Consider the following 20,082-nt stretch of genomic DNA (forward strand, 5'->3'; position numbering starts at 1 on the left):
TCAACCTGCCAAGCACTGCAGCCCATGATGCAATTTCAGGGTAATTTGGTGCCCTAATATCTAGTCTTGCATTTTTTCTGTGCATATATTGAGGACTTCCTCAAAGGGACCTAGCATATGCATGCATAGATTGAACAACAAGTTGCTCTTTCCCAGGTACATAGGCATTAGCCCATCAATAGAGGGTCCTCTGCCAAGATGGAAGAAAGATGACATTGCTCTCTTAGTGTGACTTCTGGCACTAGGGTGTTGGTCTTCTCTGCTCTCAGACTGGGACTTACATCGTTGGTGCTCCTAGTTCTTATACCTTTGGACTTGAAGTAGGATCACATTGTTGTCTGTTTTTGTTTTGGGGGCACACCCAGTGGCGCTCCAGGCTCTTCACTCAGAAATCATTGTTGGCAGGCTCAGGAGACTATATGGGATGCCAGGGATTAAACCCAGGTCCATCTGGATCAGCCATGTGCAAGGCAAATACTCTACCGCTGTGCCATCAGTCCAGCCCCAAGTCATTGATTTTTTTTTGGGTCCTTAGTCCTATGTTTCTATTTTCTATGTGTTCTTTCTGTCTGTCGAAAGATCCCTGACTAAAACATACTTTCTAGTTCTGTTATTGTCACTCCCAAATACATCTTTCATGGTTATGGTGTATAAGAACCCACAAAGCAGGTCCCTTCTTATATGTGGGTAGATTTGCAGGGAAGCGCATGTGATGTGTGCGATACGGGGAAGAATGTCTTCCATGAGAAATCTGGGTTTCTCTTATTCTGAGCAACATTGGTTCAGATCTCAGTTTTCACACAGACTGATAAGACTGATCTTTTATTTACTTGTTTTTTTTGGTTTTGATTTGGGGGCCTTACCTGTTGACGCTCAGGGGTTACTCCTGGTTATGAGCTCAGAAATCGCTCCTGGCTTAGGAGACCATATGGGATGCTGGAAAGCGAACCAAGGTCTGTGCTAGGACAGCCTCATACAAGGCAAACACCCTACCATTGCACCATGCCTATAGTTCCCATTGAAGTACTGATAAGTGGGTCCAGAGCAGTAGCACAGCAGATAAGAGTATTTACCTTGCTTGGGGCTGGCCCAGGTTTTATCCCCAGCATCACAAATGGTCCACCAAGCCTGCTAGGAGTAATTTCTGAGTGCAGAGCCAGAAGAAACCCCTGAGTAGTGCTGCTGGGCATGGCCCAAAAATAAAAGAAAAAATGAAAAAAGAAATAGTGGTATTTCTGCTAAATACTGGTTGATTTATTTTACTCGATTTTTATTTAATATTGTATTTGTTCCCATTTTGTTTGTTTTTACTTCAAAATAATATATGTTCAACGTGCATAAGAATTTGTTCTGGGGCCGGGGAGATAGCAAGGAGGTAAGGCGTTTGCCTTCCATGCAGAAGGACGGAGGTTCGAATCATCCCATACGGTCCCCCGTGCCTGGCAGGGGCGATTTCTGAGTGTAGAGCCAGAAGTAACCCCTGAGCAGTGCTGGGTGTGACCCAAAAACCAAAAAAAAAAAAAAAAAAAAGTAACAAGAAAAAAAAAGAATTTGTTCATAGCTTTTTTCAAACTATAGTCCGATCCTCCAACGGTCTGAGGGATAGTGAACTGGCCCCCTGTTTAAAAAGTTTGAGGACCTCTGATGTAAGCCTTGAGAGCCAAGAATGTTGATTTAATCATTTCCACTTCATTTTCCCACCTCCTCCCTAGTCATACACAGCCGGATCGGAACACTCTACCTGACAGAGACGAGCTCCCCTGAGAGAACGAATTGGATCTGAGAAATAAACAACTAGCAATATTGATAAATGTGTTTACAGTTGGAAGACACCTAGGGAGATCACAAACCTTGCTTTACTGAGTCACTGTATCAGCACTCATCCTGTTTTATCACTCCTTACTTGCCTGTGGTTGAGAAATATTTTATACTGAATTTGTGCTTCTCTTATCTGAAGATGCTTAGCACCAAGATTGGGAGAAAACACTTAAGATATCACTAAGCCCATATTATTTGCAATTTCAGATTCATAGACTAGCACAATTTTAGAAAAAATCAAGAACAAAATGGGGGGACAGGTCAGTAGCATGGAGACCTTGCATGCAGAAGGAAGGTGGTTTGAATCCTGGCATCCCATGTGGTCCCCCGAGCCTGCCAGGAGCGATTTCCGAGTGTAGAGCCAGGAGTAACCCCTGCTGCTGGGTGTGACCCAAAATCAAAAAAATTAAAAATAATAAAAATGAATAATTAAATTTATGATTAATTCATTATTAAATTAAAATTTTATTTTAATAATAAAATAAGCTGAAGAGCTCACCAACATTGCTGAACCAATATGTTAGTGTTCAGTATACAAATCTTGAGAGCATTCCATCCTTACCAAGACCTGACCTGATGTTAAGGGAAAATTTATGAAAATAGATGTGATAATAACTCAGATAGGTGATAGATGCCTGGTAAGCCTTTCTCCACTCCCACCTTGATCAGATATAGATGCCAGTTAAGTGTTTCTCCACCCCACTTTCTTGATTCCCTTAATCTGGAATTTCACCGTGGGACATCAACAGCCTGCTGCCCTGGTAACCATCAGCCAATGCCCTTCCTAAGAGGAACTTGACATATTGGAGCAAAAGAATGGACTTCTGTTCGCCCCTTCTAAGGTTCTCACCTTATTTGAAAAAGGATAATCTCAACATTTGATTGGAAATTGTGTTTGAATTTGGACAAGGGATTGGTGCATTCTACAAGCCCAACTTTCCAAATCGACCCTCCTCCTAAGGTTCCTTAAACCTATAAAAGACACCTTCCTAGATTGCCGGGGCCTTCCGGTTTCGGTCTATATGGCAGATTCTGGGGACCCAGCTAGCTGGACGATAAACCTGATTTTGCTGATTGCATTCTCTGAAGATTCGTGGTCCTTATTTGAAGCAGTGGGCTTTCCCGGACCCTTTAACACTAAGTGATTTCATCATTCCATTTTGTTTTCCCACCTCCTGTCTACAATTATACACTGTATATGGGAGTGTCAGAGAAATGCTCCTTTTCTCAAAGAAAAACAAAACCTGCCAAACTCTGATACTTAGAACAGCACTGATCAGCTTATTCGGGAAGATAGCCAACCTGGCATGCAACTTCTTGACCATAAAACCTGCTATAGGGCCAGAGAGATAACATAATGGGTAGGACATTTGCCTTGCACACGGCTGACCCAGGTTCCATCCCCAGCATCCCATATGGCTCCCCAAGTCTGTCAGAAGTGATTTCTGAGCACAGAGCCAGGAGTAAACCATGAGCACCACTGGCTGTGGCCCACAAACAAACAAACAAAACCTGCTAGATCCTTTGACCTTCCTAAATGATCTTTCCTAATCTTTTTTAAATCAAGATTTGGAGAAATGAGCAGTAGAATTCTTCTCAAGTATATATGAATATTGGTCTAGATAGATCATGTCAGGCCACTGAACAAGTCTTAATTGATTTATGAAGACTGAAATCTTTTCTAACCACCAAGTGTGAAATTAGAAATCACTTGGAAGGGCCAAAGTGATAGTACAGCAAGGTATGGCCCTTGCTTTGTCTGTGGCCAAGCAGGGTTCAATCCCTGGCATCTGATGTGGTCCAAAAGCTAACTAAAAGTAATTCCTGAGTACAGAGCCAGGAGTAACCCCTGAGCACAGCCAGATGGGGCCAAAAATCTCCACCACCTTCAAGAAGAAGCCTCTTTCAAGAAGAAAATTTGAAAATTCACAAGTATGTGAAACTTAAGTCTACACTGAATAACTACTGGGTCAGAAATCACGAGATAAATAGAACATTTCTTGAGACACATGAAATTGAAACAGCACGTCCAAAATTCATAAGCAGAGTCACACATATCAAGCTAAAAAGCTTATGCACAGCTAAGGAATCTAGCCACGGAATGAAAATGTGACCTATTGAGTAAGAGAAAATTTTACAAGTCATTTATCTGATATGTAAGTAATGATATTAAAAAAAAAGAACTTCAATAAAAACAATTAAAAGGCAGGCAAACAGTTCCAAGAAGACATACAAAGGGTCAACAGATACCTGATAATTTTTTTTACTAATCATTTATAAAATGCAAAAGAGGGGCTAGAATGGTGGCGCAGCAGGCGCTGACTTAGGACAGACCTCGGTTCAATTCCAAGTCAGACAGTCCCCCAAGCCAAGGGTGATTTCTGAGCGCAAAGCCAAGAGTAAACCATCAGCCTCACTGGATATGCCTCCCCCACCAAAAGAAAAGAAAATGCAAAAGAACCCCTGAGCATCCCAAGTATGGGTCCCCTGCAAAAACAAACAAAAAATGACTATCAATAAGATAGCTGAACTTAAATGTTATCTTATGTATTAAAGATATCTGTACTGGGGCTACAGAGATAGCACAGCAGTAGGGTGTTTCGCTTGTATGAGGCCACCACAGGACAGATGGTGGTTTGATTCCTGGCATCCCATATGGTCCTCCGAGCCTAGCAGGAGTGATTTCTGAGCTCAACATCAGGAGTAACCCCTGAGCACCACCGGATATGACGCCCCAAAAAATACATAAAAAAGATATCTATAGGCAAATGCTGATTGCAGTAACATAGGAACCAAGATATGGAAACAACTTACATGTTCATCAATGGCTCAAAGAAAATGTGACACCTCTCTTTTTTTGTTTTGGGATCACACCTATCAATGCTCAGGACTTACTCCTGCTTCTGCACTCAGGGGAACAACTATGGCTTGCTGGAACTGGAACTGGTGAGGGTCAACACTTGCAAAGCCAAGTGCCCTACCTCCTCTACTAGCATACCATCCCCCATATCTATTTATCTTAATATCTAGGTAACATTCCATCAGACAGATTCCATCTAGATAGATGTAAATCTGTGATATATATTATTTATTCAAAAGGAAGAAATTATGCCATTTGTAAGATACAAGAATCTATCTTGAGGGTAAATGCTTCATGAAATGAACCAAGAGAGAAAGACAAATACTATATAGGATCATTTAAATATAGAATATTTAAAAAAAAGTCACAACTCATAGAAAGAAGAGAATGTTCAGAACTGGATTAGAGGTGGGAACAGAAGAAATCGGGAAAGACAGTCAAGAGGGCACAATCTTCAGTTATAAAATGAATCAAGAGTCCAGTAAGTAGGGCCTTTGCTGTGTATGTGGCTGACTTGGGTTCAGTCCCTGGCAATCTATATGATCCCTGAGCCCACTAGGTACAGAAATAGGAGTAAGCTCGTTGATATGATCCCAAAGCAAACAAACAAATATGAATAAACTCTAAAGATCTAATAAAAATATGATGATACTGTATTGTATAAATATAACTGATAATAGCATTAAGTAAGGAAGGTTAAATAATAGGAACAAGGACTTTCCAGGATAGGGCTTGGTAAATAAGCATTAAGACAATTTAAGCTACTGGTATATTTTGGAGGAAAGTTATATTTTTGGAAATGGCTGATTCTTTTTTTTTTTTTAAATTTCTTTTTTTATTTTAATTATGACAACAAAGATGTAAAGAAGAGGACAGGTTAAAGTTACAGTTGAAGCCCAATCACCCATAAACAGAATTCTCGGTAGTCCCATCGATATCCCAGCCTTGAACTTTCAGCCAAAGAGCATTAATAAAAACAAAACTGAACCCATGTACAATACAATTCCTTGTCCCTCAAATCCCCAGTTGTAGTACATACTATTTCTTAGCAGCACACAATATAATCTAAAGACATTATACTTATGTAGCTCCTTACACATTGAGGGCAAAGTACATTTCTCTAGTTCCATGTACATACAAACTAGTTTAAGTTAACCTCGAAAGTTTTAGTGGCTTGTTTTTCTTAAGAATTAAAGTCAAGGGAACATAGTAAAAAATGGTATTAATGTGGCATTTGTTTGCATAGGCCCATCAAAACATAAGGGACATGGAAAGACAAATTATGGTCTAAATACAAGGAGACCCTAACCCTGAAGTTTCCTGGCACAGGAGTGACTCTAGGCTCCAGGCGAATTAGTTTGTCCAATTCGAGTCATCGTCTGTAGTGGCGATACACCTCCATTCCTCACATAGTCTCTGTTGTTGGTATCATGCTTCTGTATTAGAGATCCTGGAGTCTGCATATCCCATATTGCAGTCAGGATGGTGCATAGCTTCCTCTCGTTTCACCTCACACTTAAGGGGCACTAGAGAGAACCATGTCCTATAGAGCAGGTCATTGATGTTGTCAAGTCTTCTCAGTGTAAACGGAAGTCTCTTTTTAGGGGGTCGATGTCAGACCCTTGATAGTGTCTTTCCTGGTAGAAGACTGCTTCCAGCTGTTGCTGTAAAAGACCTTGGATGTTTCGTAGATAGCTTGCCTGGTTCCGGCGTGAATGGAGGATGCCCATTCTTCTGATGCCTGTGCCAGGTCATTATATCAATGTTCAGGGTGTAAGGTACATTGTACTGAGATTTATTAGATAAGAACTTATCTGTATGTATGGTGTTTTCCCATTTTAATGTGTCTATGCAAACAAGGATCAATGCCATGGTGCGTTATTGGTGCATCTGGAGGCAATAGGAACAAGACCAGCAATTTCCATGACATAGTTCAATCATAGGCATCAAACTGAGGGACAGTTCCATCAACAATCCTTACTGTACAGCTTACAAAGAATAGACAAGATGAAAAGTGAATAGAAACATCATGGTAGAAGAATATATAGAGAGTTACATCAGTTAAAGAAAATACCCATTAAAAATTCAAAAGATATATGTGTTCAATTTGTGTCCTTCTAAATAGTTCTGTGATTTGTTAGATATACTGTATGTCTTAGGTCAGAGATTAGAACTATGTGTTACTGAAGTTAAGAAGGGTAAATCTGGGGTAGTGATGGTTGGAAGGAGCAAATATTCGCGCGGGGGCGCTAGCCCCCGCGAGGTTTGCAAAATGTAGACTGGTATGAAATTACCAGTGACAGACTGAGTATAGCTGAGCAGCTATCTGCCACCCACCAGATCGAACTCTACCCCCTAAGCCCCACCCTAGGCCAGTGTCCCGGCCCGGCCTGGGAGTGGGGAAAACCCAGGGTGCCCCGTCAGCTCCTCCCAGAAACCCACCTGGAGATCCGGAGGAATGGGGGAGAGGGAGGTCGGGTGACCCAAGTCCGGGCCCCCCTGACCCTAGGCCGGACAAAAAGGCCGCTGGCCCATGGGGGGCCTGCCAGCTGCCCGTCCGGGCCGGCTGAAAATCCTGCTCCGGGAAGGGAGAGAAACCCTCCCAAGCCCGAAGCTCAGGGACTGGAGCCCCAGGAAATGGCTGATTCTTTAAGTCCTCACTTTAAATTTTGTTCTATGGGATTAAGGCCAAAGGCAGAAGTCAGGGAAAACAAAGGGTAACCTATGTATGCTCTTTTTGTTTTTTAAAGAAGGGGCAGATGTTACTCCTCTTCTCCTATTTCCTGTTTTGCTCACCTTGAGAGGCAGACCTGCCCACATCTGGGGGTCTTTGGCACTTTGGCTTCCTGTTGTGCTCACCAGGAGGATAGAGGGAGAGATTCAGGGGGGAGAAAAGAAACAGGATTCAGCAAGAGAGCTTGGCTGGCAGAGAGAGGTTCAAATACAGAGCAGGCTTACAAGGTTAAAAGCTGAAAAGCCACACATGGTGGCTAGGGCCTGAATAAAGTTGATGTCTCCTGGAAACTGACTGCCTGTGGATCATTTCCTCACCGCCACCACCGCCACCCTGAGACCACCAGGAGGTGGAGGGGTTGTAGGTTCCTGGCCTGGCCAGAGAAAAGCCTCACCACCCATCCATCCCACCATCAAGGACTTCATAATTAATATTTTTTTCATCAATAGCACAGCAGTAGGGCAATTGCCTTGCACGCAGCCGATCCAGGGCCAACAATGGTTCAATTCCCCACATCCCATATGGAGCCCCCAAGCCTTCTAGGAGTGATTTCTGAGCACAGAGCCAGGAGTAACCCAAGTACCATAGCTGGGTGTGACCCAAAAACAAAACGAAACAGAAAAAGATTCAAACAAGGACAGATAAGTCCATGAAAAGTAACCCAGAAATCCAGCTTTGTGGTAGAGTACATTCCTGGATTTGAATGTCCAAAAGGAACAGTCAAAAGTCACACTCAAAATTACATTCAAAATCAGAATTTGAGCTGTGGAGATAAAGACTGTTTGGCTTAATGTTCCCCCTTGAAGCCTGTCCTACACAAGGAAGACTAATATTAGACAAAACCCCCAGATCAATACTCTTTTTCAGATACCTCTGAGCATCAGATACCTTTGAGCATTACACATATCTCAGAATTTACTGACCATCCAGTGCACACCAACCCCCATAAGAGTTTTTTGTCAGTTTCTCAACTTTATTTGATCTTATTTCCCTTTCAGGAGAGGAAAAAATACACTTAGCATCCCCCTGGAAATTTACCTTCTATAAGCAAACAAAAGAACCACCAATAACATCTAAGGTCATTCTCAATTCCAAAAATCATTCTTTCCAGAGCCTCCATTGGGGGGATCACACACACACACACACACACACACACACACACACACACACACACACACACACACACACACACACACACACACACACACTTCTTTCCCTACTATCCTTTGATGACATTTGATTGGTTCTTGCAACAGCATTGGAACCCACCTTTGGGGGTTTCCAGCTGAAAGACAGGTTATTTCCTCTCGTATATAAAACTTGGAGTTAGCAAACTGCTCTGCCCCTCCTGTCAATCTCTCTCATTTCAGCTCTTGTAAACCAGCTCTATATAGGAAAGAGTTTTAAGGGCCTAGAGCTTGACTATCTATGAGAATCACCCACAGAAATAAAATACCCATATTGATAAAGGTACATTCATAAAGTTCATATGCAAAGAGACAGCCAAGAATTAGCCTTCACCTAAGACACTATTCAGAAACTGCATTGCATAGAAGGATGCTTTGGGCCCGGAGAGATAGAAACAGCAGTGTTTGCCTTGCAAGCAGCCGATCCAGGGCCTAAGGTGCTTGGTTCGAATCCCAGTGTCCCATATGGTCCCCCGTGCCTGCCAGGAGCTATTTCTGAGCAGACAGCCAGAAGTAACCCCTGAGCAGTGCTAGGTGTGGCCCAAAAACCAGAAAAAAATGGATGCTTTGGTCTTATTTCACCCACCTCATGTCTGTGGAAAACCTGATATTCAAACTGCTATGTTCTTCAGAAAGCTTCCTGGTCTCCAGTAAGCTGTTTTGAGTCTGAAAGAGAATTTAAAGGTTGGGAGAAGTCATATGACACTTTCCTTTTTTGGGAAAGAAACAAAACTGGGAAGAAATGGAAACTGAAACTGAAACTTAAAATCAAACCTTGGAAAAGAGGGCGGGGATAGAAATAGGAAATGAAGGGTCAGGGAGGTGGGGTAGGCAGTAGGGCATTTGCCTTGCAAGAGATAACCTAGGACAGACTGCAGGTTCGATCCCCAAGTGTCCCATATGGTGCCCCAAGCCAGGAACCCCTGAGCGTCACGGGTGTGCCCCAAAAACAAAAAGAAATAGGAAATGAGTCTCAGGTGCATTGGTGGAGATAAAAAAAAAAAAAAAAGGAGGAAGTCAACAACAATAGAATCAAAAGCCCCAAACTCTAACAATCTAAACTTAAAATGGGCCTGTTACACAGACAGGCCAGGGGGCTAAGGGTGGAGGGATAAGATGCACGCTGGAAACTTTGGTGAAGGGAGGTCAACACTGCTGGTGGGAATGGCCCTGATTCACTGTCACTGGATGCCTGAAATCCAGCTATGAAGGACTTGTAATTAACAATGGTTTCAATAAAAATAGATAGGAAAATTAACTGAAACAAAATCAAATATTGGAAGAGAGAGCACAGCAGGTACGGCATTTGTCTTGCACGTGGCTCATCTGGGTTTGATCCCTGGTATCCCATATGGTCCCCCACCCAGCCTGCCAGGAGTAATTTCTGAGCAGAGAGCCAGAAGTAATCCTTGAGCCCCACTGGGTTTGTCCCCCAAAAAACAAACAAAAGAAGTAGAAAACTCAACCCTGGAATCTGTGAATATTCAGTTCAACTTCATTGTGCTCACTTAAAACAACACACACACACACACACACATACACACACATACACACACACACACACACACACACACACACACACAAAACAGGTTGACTGTGAGAAAGAAATATTGAAGAAAAGGGCAGGTTGATATAAACAGATGCGACCTCCCCACCCCTTACAGTTCCAAAGACACAGTCAGAATAGGCAGACTGTTCTCAGCAAAAGAAATTTTTCTCCTCCTTGGGGCTGGAGCAGAGGAGCAGAACGGTAAGGCATCTGCATTGCCGGCGCTAGCCTAGGATGGACCAAGTTTCGATCCCCAGGCATCCCATACGGTCCCCCAAGCCAGGAGCAATTTCTGAGCGCATAGCCAGGAGTAACACCTGAGCGTTATCAGGTGTGGCCCAAAAACAAAAAAATTTCTTCTCATTTTTCAAGTGGCAAAGCCTTGATCACTAACTGCCAGAGCTCACTCCTAGCATCCTGGCTAAAGATCTACTTGAACCTGATCTTTACAGGTTCAGACAGATGGGCAGGAAGCCCCAGGCTCTTCACAGCCAGAAAAAGTGGAAGTAATTGAGTTAGAGGACACAGTAAAGGGTGTGTGTGTGTGTGTGTGTGTGTGTGTGTGTGTGTGTGTGTGTGTGTGTGTGTAGAGAAGTGGAGGGAGAATGCCTGAAACCTACTGGTGAACTAAGTGCAATAAGTTTTCTCTAGGAATAAGAATATGGTTTTTGATGGAATAAGAATATGGGTTTCAATATGTGTTCAACAGGAACAAAGCAGCAAAGCAATTTGGAAGTAACATAGGATCTTATATTCTAAAGTTTTTACTTTACACCTACTTACAATTGAACATAGGCCAGAGGGGAAAAAAGGGAAACAAATTAAGGGACTGGAAATTTCCACCAAAACAGGGGGAAAATATGCTTGTCAAGACTTTCTCTGAGAAGCAGGAGTATGGTGATGAGGCCCATGGAAGACTTTACAGTTCAGAGCTCAGAAACAGAAGGAAGAACAAGGAGAATCAAACATACATGGTTGGAGTGCTGGCTTCGGCAGCACATATACTAAAATTGGAATGATACAGAGAAGATTAGCATGGCCCCTGCTCAAGGATGACAAACATACATGGTTGGAAATGGTGCAGATCCACATAATGAGCAAACCAAGACCCAGAAATCTTGAAAAATTAAAGTGCTTGTGCATATACTAATAAAAGCTTGGACAGTCGATTCCATGTACATTGTGTAAGGATGAGACTGAAATGATGCAAGAGGAAATAAAATCAGTGAAAGGGAATGCTAACCACCCTCATCCACTTTCCTCAGCTGCCTTCTTCTGGTCCCATTGACCTACCTCCGTCCTAGCTCTAAATCATTGAGTGCCCAGTGAGGACCCCAGGTACGAGTTGCTCTAGGGCCCAAGGGCTCCTGTCCTAGCCAAATGATTGCAGTTGTTTCCCATGGTCTCTCTAAAGCAGAAACTCTTCTCAGGCTAGTGTCAAGGGAGGGACGTGACGTGTCATAAAGGGCATTTGATGTCATTGGAAGTGTGATGTGACACAATGATGTCACAAAGGACACAGCTATATAAAGCAGGAACGGGCCAGCTTTGGCTCGTCCGACTTTGCTTCTTGGCTACGAGGACGTCTAGACAGTATGTCTCGAAAACTTCCCAAAATCCCGAACCCTCTCCACCCTCAAATTCGTGCTATCCGACTCCTCTCTCCCCATCCCTCCCAGCGTCCCCCCACTCCAAACACCCTACCTGCCATCACTCCTGCCCATCCCAAACCTCAGCCCCCTCCCCGGCCTCCTCCCCAGCCTCCCTCAACTCCTGTGCGTTCCCCAACTCGCACTCCCACACCTTGTTTCCCAGGCCTGGGGAAACACGGGTCATTAGTCTCTGATTATGGGTCTCAGAAACTGGCTTCAAATTCTCTCCATCGTCCTTGCAAATTCCCACCCATTTTCCCAAAAACACCTCCCCTGGGTGTCGATACCTGCACCTATGTCCCCCGACCACCACCCCCCCAGAATTGCCAAAACTTCACTCTTTCTCAACCAGCAGCTCCGAGGCCCACGTCCTCCTCCCAAAGCCCCACTCCGTCCCTGCAACCCACACCACCCCCAAGCCGCCCAACCTCCCCTATCATAAGGCCGGTCCCTCGTGTCCGGCTCCCATCCATTGAGATACCTTTCCGGGAGAAGAGGAAGGCTAAGAAGAAACATCGGCCTCCCAAGCCTCCTAAAGACCCCCCTCCTAGCACCCCTCCCTCCTAATCCCCCCCCCCCCTTGCTGCTGGTTTCTGCTGCTCACTCCGCAACCAAGTAAGTCCATCTGTAGACTGGAGGAATGGGTTCACCACTAGAGAAACAAATGGTTGGTTGTAGGTTAGTCTGGCCAAGTCTTAGGCTAGGAGCCAAGACTTGATTGAGCTGGTTGGTGGGTCATTTGAGTATTATCAATGCGAAGCAGGTTGAGGATACCAGCCCAGAGTACCAGCTACACTTGAGTCCCTTTGCCAAGTCAAAAAGGACACTTAATGATCAGGCCAGCTCTCAACCCTAACTGCACTGCTTTCCTGTTTCGGCATAATTCCTTCTTTTTCTTTTTTGTTCTTTCTAAAATAGTCGAATTTTTCTGTAATTTAATGATTGCAAGTATTTATATTTAAAGAGATAATAATGTATTGCTTTCATTGTTTTATTCTATATGCCAGGTTTTTTATTTTTCTAGATTTTCCCCAGAATTTCATTGCATCTCTGTCAAAATTTTCCTTTTTATTTAAAAATTCATTGGGGGGAGGGGGCAGAGCAAGAGCACAGTGTTAGGGCATTTGCCTTTCAGGCGGCCAATCCCAGACTGACCCAGATTCAATTTCTGGCATCCCACATTGTCCCCTGAGCCTGCCAGGAGGGATTTCTTTTCTTTTTTTTTTTTTTTTTTTTTAATTATGACAACAAAAATGCAAAGAAAGAAGACAGGGTAAAGTTACAGTGGAAGCCCAATCACCCATAAACAGAATTCTCGGTAGTCCCATCGATGATATCCCAGCCTTGAACTTTCAGCCAAAGAACATTAATAGAAACAAAACTGAACCCCTGTACAATACAATTACTTTGTCCCTCAAATCCCCAGTTGTAGTACATACTATTTCTTAGCAGCACACAATATAATCTAAAGACATTAGACTTATGTAACTCCTTAAACATTGAGGGCAAAGTACATTTCGGGATTTCTGAGCGCAGAGCCAGAAGTAACCCCTGAGCACCACTGGATGTGACCCCAAAAAAACAAACAAAGAAAAAAGTTTCTTATATTTAATTCAGCATTTTATTTCTTTGGACCAACATCTTCTGATAGTATAATAAGGCATATTTTATACTTTCTGAAATTTTTCTCTTGCTTTTGAGTGTTATTTTTTTTTAATTTAGCTTTGATTATTTTGGGTTATTTAATTCCAGGAAACATATCAACTTATACTAAAGAACATTGGGTCTTTTATTTAATTTCAGGAAACATATCAACTTATACTAAAGAACATTGTGACTTTTATTTTTGTCCTATGTAATAATGACATTACCAAGTGCATCTATTACATCATTTACAATGTTCTAGTACTTAAGATTCATTTTGGAATATTGCTTAGAATTATTATCTCTTCCTTAGTACCCGTATGTTCTTCTATACTGTTTGGTTTTCTTGTTGATAACCCTTAAGATATGTATCACGTTTGTTTTACATTCCCTCTCTGATTATTATATTTTTGTCATATCTGAGTTGGTTCATGATGCTTACTTACTTTGTTTCTTAAAACTTCTCTATTTTCTATGTTTCTGTGTACCTACTAATATATTTTATATTTTAATTCATATAATGAGTTAAATGATAGATAATAAAGTAAATGGACATTTAAGATAAAGTTTTGGGGTGATTTAAAATGTGTTAAATGTAGGGGCTAAACTGGTAGGTAGGTAGGTAGGTAGGGCATTTGCCTTGCACAGGGCAGACTCAGGATTGACCTGGGTTTGATCCCCCGGTGTCCCATATGGTCCACGAGTTAGAGTGATTTCTGAGCGGATAGCCAGGAGTAACCCCTGAGTGTCACTGGGTGTGGCCCAAAAACTAAAAAAATTAAAAAATAATAGAAATAAGTTGTTAAATGTTGCTGCAAGATCCCAGGGATTTAAAATGATTTTTTTTTTCATTTTATGTTTGTGTTTTGAGGTTCCCAAAGATTTCTTCTTAAATAGAATCTTATAATTTTCCATCTACAAAGTACTATTTTATAATAAACCACTGTTGGGATAATAGCATTGTGGTTGAGGGCCTCTTAATTCATCATTGTGTTTCAATCTTTTATAGTTATCCTATATTACTGGGATATTTTATTCACAAATATTTCTTTACGTTTTTTCCTATGCTTTAACCATAGAAAATTTATGATTGGAAATGGTCATCTCTCTGATATGACTAATAAAGTCATTTTCATTGATAAGGTAATCGTAACAAAGGTTGTTCTCTGCACATTTAAAATAGTTCTTTTCCCTTTTTGTGTCACAAACCTGAGATCATTTGTCTTCGTGATTTGTCATAAAGATGCCACTTCTAAAATCTATGAAATTGTGTTTCTTTCTTTAAAACCATGCCATTTGTTTACATTAGTATTTATTTTGGCTAATGAAATATCAGCCATTTTTAATTAATATATTTATTTAAGCATCATTATTACAAACATATTTTAGTTGGATTTTAGTCATATAAGTGAACCCTTTCTTAGACTACAACATTCACATGAGTCTTATTCTCACCTTAGTCCATACAAAGATTCCAGTGACTACTAAATGTCCACGTTAGTGTATTGCTATCAATTGATGGCATCAACAGATTCTGTTGTAGGGACCTGATCCTGGTATGATTCCTACATTCATTTCTCTATCCAGGGTTAGAGCTTGACTTTCAATTTTAACTATGTAGGTATAAAAATAATTGATTTTCAATTTTCTATATTTTAAGACAATTTCCAGCTGACATGTGATTTCCCACATCTATATTTGAAAAAATACACTAAGAGTTCTGAAAATACAATTGAACGAGTGTTTGTGGAATATTAGATAGATGTGACTTCCCACATTTATATTTGAAAAAATACACTGACAGCTCTGAAAACACAATTGAACTAGTGTTTGTGGAATATTAGTTTGAAAGAATGCAAAATAATTAGTTATTTTAATGTTCCCTCAAGTGTCAACCAACTCTTGATGGAATAGCAGTTATTTAAAATCGAATCTTAGAGGAAATGTAACCACTAAATTGAAGACTGTTGTCACAAAGACTGTAATAGAAAGAGGGGAAAAAATCTTTAGAAACAAATATTTATCATTTCAATTCAATGACCCAAATTATTTAATTGAAAGCATCTTTATAATAGAACAATAGTTAAATCATTTGAATGGGAAAAATGTAAAATTCATGATCTAATATGAAAATCATGAATGGTAGGACAAGTTAGAATTTAGTTCTGGGGGCGCGCAGAGACATAGCATGGAGGTAAAGCATTTGCCTTGCATGCAGAAGGACTGTGCTTCGAATCCCGGCATCCCATATGGTCCCCTGAGCCTGCCAGGAGCAATTTCTGAGCATAGAGCCAGGAGTAACCCCTGAGCGCTGCCGGGTGTGACCCAAAAAGAAAAAGAAAAAAATTTGGTTCTATTTGAGAGACTTGTTGGGGATTTTGAATGAAACCAAAAGCTTTCAGGATCAAAATTTGTATTCAAAACAGAGGAACTGAACTAAGGAGTCAGAAAACATGTATTCTTACATGTTTTACATATACTGTTAAATATGTTCACATGTATGGATTGATGATTTTTAGTGATTTAGCAATTAAAAGAAAAAAATGAATATTGTAAAGCCACTTGGTGAACCTGGACCCTAATAGCACTATGCAAGAGCTGAACAGTCTTGCCTCTTTATTTTGAACAGATAGATAGTTCTTATTCTTCTATAGTCTAAGGTTAGGTCTGAGTTTGTCTTCTAAATTGGTTATGAGCTGCTCAATGTTGGGAATGGTAAAAAAAAAAAAAAAAAAAAACCTAGATGCTTGATAAAGATTAGAAGTAGATATTTAGGATGTTGATTATATTTCAGAGAAATGCACATTTAGAAAACTTTTATTCAATGGATGTCTATAATAAAAAGGTTAATAAATAAGAATTGCTAGAAGATCGATCATTTCATTGTGTTTTTGATCGTTATTATTCTTGGCTGTTGAAACTAACCACCTTGGGGCCAGAGAGATAGCACAGCTGCATTTGCCTTGCAAGCAGCCGATCCAGGACCTAAGGTGGTTGGTTCAAATCCCTGAGTCCCATATGTCCCATGTGGTGCCTGCCAGGAGCTATTTCTGAGCAGATAGCCAGGAGTAACTCCTGAGTGCCTCTGGGTGTAGCCGAAAAACCAAAAAAAAAAGAAACTAACCACCTTTTCCATACGAAGGTGGTTCCAACAGCCAAGATAAAAACAATCAAAAACAGAATGAAATATATGTATATATCTATATATATTCTGGTTTTGGGCCACACCCACTGATGGTCTGGGGTTTCTGAGCTAAGCACTCAGAAATCACTTTTGGCTTGGGAGACCATATAGGATGCCGGGGATTGAACCAAAGTTCGTCCTGGATCAGCCATATGCAAGGCAAACGCCCTACCACTGTGCCATTGCTCCGCCCCTGTATATGTATATATATTTCAGGTAATTTTTTTTCCAACTTTTGTAAGCCCATTTTGTAGAATTCAGATTCTAGTTCAAGGCATGGTCATTACTGCCACTATGTGGCTTTTTTTGGAAGTACTTAGAAAATAAAATACTGAAAATTGTATTCTGATTCTTGTTTTGGATTACATACAATTTATAAAATTTGGGTTAATATGCAAATTACAAATAGGAATAACAAATTATTGCCAACCCCATTTCTATATCTTTACTAGAAATTTAAAAATTTAAAAATTCTATTCTCATTTTCCTCCCATTACAAGTACAGTTATATACATTTATTATCTATTTTTCTTCACATGAAAAACATAAGACCAAAGGAATGTTTTTATCTAAACTTTCTAGAAGAAAAATGCACTATCCTTTGCTGCCTTTTTCCCAGGGAATATTAAACTTGACATATTTTGGCTGGTTGAAATACCAGGCCATTTCTCTTGACATTAAAAAGTTTTCATATATTACCTTGAGGTTTTCACTGGTGTCTATGTCATATGAAAAAGCTTAACCCAAAGCAACCCAAAAGTTAATAACTGCAAAAATATTAACAAATTGATCTTATTAGACATAGCAATGGACTAAAACCGGAAAGTCATGCAAAGTATCAGGAAAATTCTCCAAGTATGTGTTTTCAATAATTTGAGGATGTTTAGGTTCATTCAACCAGCAGCTATTAAACCCCTAATATTATTATCATAATTAATATTTAAATGTTAATATTCATGAATAAAACACACTGTGATTATTTGGGGGCAGTCAGTCACAGTGTTCAATGGATGAATGCAGACTGAAATGAGAAGACTAATTCAAGATTCTAAAGTGAAGTAAGTCCCCTCTCCAATGTGAGCCTTAGCTAATCACAGAAAATATAAGCAGGTTGCTGACACACTGTGTAAGAAATGGGGTGCAAATGCTATTGATTTTGTTCTCTTGGTCAAGTTCCCAATGGAAAAGTGACCAGTAATTCTAGGAAATCTTTATACCTGGTCATACTGTTACAGGCTTTCATCTCACAACGTATCCTTTAGCTCAACTCTGTGCATGTGATTTCCCACAGTATTCAAAAGCGGAAAGTCATTCTACGACGACAGTGGAGAAAAAGATGGAGTCAAGTTTTGCTGGCCCCCAGTCATTTCCAGATGACCCTTCTTTGACAGTGGGTGCCCATATATCAAACACCACAGGTACAGGAAGCTCAACATGGTGGGACTGGGTGTGTTCACACTATGTACAATGATAGATAATGCATTTCAAGAAATGACAAGATTCTTAGGGAAAATGATAGGTTTTACTTATACTTCTCCTTGAGTGCTCAAGCAGATATTAGCAGGACATTTAAATATATCATTAGGTAGGGCCGAAGGGGTGGTGCAAGTGGTAAGGTGTCTGCCTTGCCCACGCTAGCCTAGGAAGGACCAGGGTTAGATTCTCCGGGAGTTCCCTATGGTCCCTCACGATTTCTGAGCGCATAGCCAGGAGTAACCCCTGAGCGTCACCGGGTTTGGCCCAAAAAATATATATTATCTAGATAGATAGATAGATAGATAGATAGATAGATAGATAGATAGATAGATAGATAGATAGATAGATAGATAGATAGATAGATAGATAGATAGATACCTTTTATATATATAAATATAAAAAATATATATATCACTAGGTAAAAATACCACTACAAGAATTCTAAAGAACTCTTAACAACACCCATCAAAGCTGCAGACACTTGCCAGTAATGAAAGCAAAGATTACATTTAGATAAATGCTTAAAGCCATGGTTTTTCCTAGTTTTCCCATTTCTGCCTGCAAAGTCAAAGATAATAGCAGACATGACAAGCTCCATAACTTCCAACATGGATCTCACACAAAGAGACTATCTAAACAAAGAAACCTGGCAAAATATAGTGGGGTCTATCAGATCTCCCATAATTCACGAGGTGATGCTTTTTGAGAATCTGATGATAAAAATGGACTCTTTGGGGGGGGGAAATTAGGGAATAGAAATGTATGACATTCTGAATCTGAACATATTCTCTATGTGTTAGTTTGCAAATTGTGTTTTAAACATTAGGACTCTGGAACTTCAGAAATTGGAAGCAACTGGAAGATTTACTAAAATAGTTCATCTGTTTGTGTGAATCCATTTGCCTATTTCCAGATTTCATTCAATTGGTTTTTTTTGGGGGGGGGTCACACCTGATGATATTCACTGGTTACACTTGACTCTTCTTTTAGGAATTACTCCTTAGAGTGCTCCTGAGAACTAACCTGGTTTGGCTGTGTACAAGATGAGCACCCTACCATTGTACTGTCATGAAATGTTCCCAATGAGTTCAACTTATTTTTTTAAGAAAGCATTTAAAACTTTGTAAGTTATGAAAGCCCTCAATTTTATTTTTTTGCTTTTGGGCCACACCAGTGATGCTCAGGGGTTACTTCTGGTTATGTGCTCAGAAATTATTCTTGGCTTGGGGAACAATATGGGACACAGGGGGGATTGAACCATGGTCTGTCCAGGGCCAGCATGTGTGAGGCAAATGCCCTACTGCTTACACCACTGCTCCGGCCCAAAGCCTTAAATTTTTAAGAAAGAAAAAAAGTGTAAAAAAAAATTAATCTTAGCAATGAAAGATTACAGTTTAACCTTTGTTTATTTTATATAGGCCACACTTGGTAAACCATCATGACAATAAGAAAATCTCTACCTATGAATTAATACCCTGAAAAAAAAAGTTTTTTAGTCAAGTTGACTCCAAGATAATTTTCTTGTCTTTTTCTTTCTGATTTATTTCCATTTCACATGACACCCTTTAATTTCTTCTAAATTGTAACAAATTTTAAGGTTATATTTTTTCTTATCAGTAAGTAGTATTTTATTATAAATCATGCCAACTGTTTATAAAAATCATTTTATTTATTAAAAGTAGGTAGTTATAATGTTAAAATCTATGGTATATATATATAATTATTGAAGCCACACCTTCTCTGTCTAATCTGTCATTGAGCATTTGCAGTTTTTCCAGATATTAGCAATTGTAAATAGCTTTACAATAGATATAGATGTGTATGTTTATACATATATATATATATATGTGTGTGTGTGTGTGTGTGTTTATTCATCAAGTAGTTTCCAAGTAGTAGAATCACTGGGTCAGCCAGAAGCATTGAGTATTTTCAAAGATTCCATACTATCTTCCTTTAGGCTCAACCTACTAATAGTGCC

At 40.2% G+C, this 20,082-nt stretch overlaps 1 non-coding gene across 1 annotated transcript; it reads left to right on the plus strand.

Annotated features, from left to right (window-relative positions):
* Positions 1–11,128: 11,128 nt before the first annotated feature.
* LOC125995425 (U6 spliceosomal RNA) lies at positions 11,129–11,238 on the plus strand. The gene has a single exon (XR_007490958.1). It is a non-coding gene; the product is annotated as a U6 spliceosomal RNA (small nuclear RNA).
* Positions 11,239–20,082: the final 8,844 nt, after the last annotated feature.

The sequence above is a fragment of the Suncus etruscus genome, chromosome 17 (genome assembly GCF_024139225.1).
Source record: "Suncus etruscus isolate mSunEtr1 chromosome 17, mSunEtr1.pri.cur, whole genome shotgun sequence".
Lineage (NCBI taxonomy): Eukaryota > Metazoa > Chordata > Mammalia > Eulipotyphla > Soricidae > Suncus > Suncus etruscus.